Genomic DNA, 3,641 nt, shown 5'->3' with positions numbered 1-3,641 from the left:
AATGGAAGACCTTGTTTCATTCATGAAACTTACAGTGGCCTTGGACAGATCAGAGACTAAGTTTGCTAGATTAGAAGTATTTTGTTCAGAGTTCTCTGTCTGTTGCTGAGTTGATGATGGAAAAGGCTTGCTATTGCTAAACCTGTTTCTTCCACCATTATTAAAGCCTTGTTGAGGCTTTTGATCCTTCCATGAGAAATTTGGATGATTTCTCCATGTTGAGTTATAGGTGTTTCCATAAGGTTCACCTAAGTAATTTACCTCTGCTATTGCAGGGTTCTCAGGATCATAAGCTTCTTCTTCAGAAGATGCCTCTCGAGTACTGTTGGATGCAGCTTGCATTCCATGCAGATTCTGAGAAATCATATTGACTCGCTGAGTCAATATTTTATTCTGAGCCAATATGGCATTCAGAGTATCAACTTCAAGAACTCCCTTCTTCATAGGCGTCCCATTACTCACAGGATTCCTTTCAGAAGTGTACATGAACTGGTTATTAGCAACCATGTCAATGAGTTCTTGAGCTTCTGCAGGCGTTTTCTTTAGGTGAATGGATCCACCTGCAGAAGTGTCCAGTGACATCTTTGATAGCTCAGATAAACCATCATAGAATATATCCAGGATGGTCCATTCTGAAAGCATGTCAGAAGGACACTTTTTGGTCAACTGTTTGTATCTTTCCCAAGCTTCATAGAGGGATTCACCTTCTTTCTGTCTGAAGGTTTGAACATCAGCTCTAAGCTTGCTCAGCTTTTGAGGAGGAAAGTACTTGGCTAAGAAAGCCGTGACCAGCTTATCCCAAGAGTTCAGGCTGTCTTTGGGTTGAGAATCCAACCATAATCTAGCTCTGTCTCTTACAGCAAAAGGAAAAAGCATGAGCCTGTAGACTTCAGGATCTACTCCATTAGTCTTAACAGTATCACATATCTGCAAGAGTTCAGTTAAGAACTGAAAAGGATCTTCAGATGGAAGTCCATGAAACTTGCAGTTCTGCTGCATCAGAGAAACTAATTGAGGTTTCAGCTCAAATTTGTTTGCTCCAATGGCAGGAATGGAGATGCTTCTTCCATGTAAATTGGAATTAGGTGCAGTAAAGTCACCAAGCATCCTCCTTGCATTATTATTATTTTCGGCTGCCATCTCCTCTTCTTGTTTGAAAATTCCTAACAGGTGCTTACTGGTTAGTTGTAATTCAGAGTCCTTTCAGGTTCTGGATCTGCTTCAACAAGAATATTCTTGTCCTTGCTCCTGCTCATATGACAAAGAAGAAGGCACAGAAAAATAATAATAATAGAGATCCCTTTTTTTTTTTTTTGAATGAGGGAGAGATGTTAGTAGATAAATAAAAAAATAGAAGGAGATGAGAGAGAAGAGAATTTTCGAAAATAATTTTTGAAAAAGAGTTAGTGATTTTTGAAAATAGTTTTTGAAAAATGTTGGTAATTTTTGAAAATTAAGATTTAAAAATTAAAATAATTAATAAATTAAAAAGAAATTTTGAAAAAGGGGGAAGATATTTTCGAAAATGAGAGAGAGAGAGAGTTAGTTAGGTAGTTTTGAAAAAGTTAAGAAACAAACAAAAAGTTAGTTAGTTAGTTGAAACAAATTTTGAAAAGATAAGAAGTTGGGAAGTTAGAGAAGATATTTTGAAATCAAATTTTGAAAAAGATAAGATAAGAAGATATTTTTTTGAAAAGATATGATAGAAATTAGTTTTTGAAAAAGATTTGATTTTTAAAATCACAATTAATGACTTGATTCATAAGAAATCACAAGATATGATTCTAGAACTTAAAGTTTGAATCTTTCTTAACAAGCAAGTAACAAACTTCAAATTTTTGAATCAAAACTTTAATTGATTATGTTATTTTCGAAAATTATGATATAAAATAAGAAAAAGGTTTTTGAAAATTATTTTTTTGGAATTTTCGAAAATAATCATGAATTTTGAAAAAGATTTTGAATTTTGAAAAAGATTTTGAAAAAGATAAGATTTTCAAATTGAAAATTTGATTTGACTCATGAGAAACAACTTGATTTTTAAAATTTTTGAAAAAGTCAATCCAAATTTTCGAATTTGATGAGAGAAAAAAAAGGAAAGATATTTTTTTTATTTTTAAAATTTTTATGAAAAACATGAAAATTATGCAATGCATGAAATTTTTAGATCAAAACATGTGATGTATGCAAGAATGCTATGAATGTCAAGATGAACACCAAGAACACTTTGAATGCCAAGATGAACATCATAGACACAATTTTGAAAAACTTTTAATGCAAAGAAAACATGCAAGACACCAAACTTAGAATTCTTTAATGCTTACGCACTAAGAATTCAAGAATGCATATGATAAATATGAAAAGACACAAAACAAAAAATCATCAAGATCAAACAAGAAGACTTACCAAGAACAACTTGAAGATCATGAAGAACACTATGAATGCATGATATTTTCGAAAAAATGCAAGATGCATATGCAAGTGACACCAAACTTATGATATGACTCAAGACTCAAACAAGAAACATGAAATATTTTTTATTTTTGTGATTTTCTAAATTTTTTTGGATTTTTATTTTATATTTTTCGAAAAACTATTTTGGAAAAGAAAAATAAGGATTCCAAAATTTTCAATATGAATTCCAGGAATCTTGTGCTCTAAAGCTCCAATCAAAGGGTCAGGCATGGCTCAATAGCCAGCCAAGCTTTAGTATGTAACTCAGACATGACACGCCTGACATTCCTTACATTCAACAGCCAATTGGCTAAGAAAGATAAAGAAGCTCTTCTCTTGGGTATAAGGATTGAGACATGGCTTTACAGCCAGCCAGGCTTCAACATGCTTCATGAAACGCTAGAATTCATTCTTAAAAATTCTGAAACCATAGAATAATTTATTTTTGAAAACATATATTTTTTTTTTGAAAATATTGTTATTATTTTTTTTTTTCGAAAACAGATGAGAAAATTTTAGAAATATTTTTGAAAAATTTTTGAAAATAAAATAAAAAGAAAATTACCTAATCTGAGCAACAAGATGAACCGTCAGTTGTCCAAACTCGAACAATCCCCGGCAACGGCGCCAAAAACTTGGTGCACGAAATTGTGATCTCCAGGCTCGAACAAATCCTGGTAATGGCTCCAAAGCTTGGTGCTCTGATCTTAATTCATAATTGTCACAACTTCGATACAACTAACCAGCAAGTGCACTGGGTCATCCAAGTAATACCTTACGTGAGTAAGGGTCGAATCCCACGGAGATTGTTGGTATGAAGCAAGCTATGGTCACCTTGTAAATCTCAGTCAGGCAGATATAAAAGTGATAATGGTGTTTTCGAATATTATATAATAAAATAGGGATAGAGATACTTATGTAAACATTGGTAGGAATTTCAGATAAGCGAATGGAGATGCTTTTCGTTCCTCTGAACCTCTGCTTTCCTGCTATCTTCATCCAATCAGTCTTACTCCTTTCCATGGCTGGCTTTATGTGATACATCACCACTGTCAACGGCTACTTTCGGTCATCTCACGGGAAAATGATCCAATGCCCTGTCACGGCACGGCTAATCGTCTGGAGGCATCACCCTTGCCAATGGCTTCATCTTATCCTCTCAGTGAATAATATGCTCACGCACCCTG

At 33.7% G+C, this 3,641-nt stretch overlaps 1 non-coding gene across 1 annotated transcript; it reads left to right on the top strand.

Moving 5' to 3' along the window:
* The first annotated feature begins 636 nt into the window (after positions 1-636).
* On the top strand, positions 637-744 carry LOC112767678 (small nucleolar RNA R71). Its single transcript, XR_003185119.1, has one exon. It is a non-coding gene; the product is annotated as a small nucleolar RNA R71 (small nucleolar RNA).
* The last annotated feature ends 2,897 nt before the right edge of the window (positions 745-3,641 follow it).

This window comes from Arachis hypogaea, chromosome 17 (genome assembly GCF_003086295.3).
Source record: "Arachis hypogaea cultivar Tifrunner chromosome 17, arahy.Tifrunner.gnm2.J5K5, whole genome shotgun sequence".
Classification (NCBI taxonomy): Eukaryota; Viridiplantae; Streptophyta; class Magnoliopsida; order Fabales; family Fabaceae; genus Arachis; species Arachis hypogaea.
This window is presented reverse-complemented; position numbering and strand designations above follow the sequence as displayed.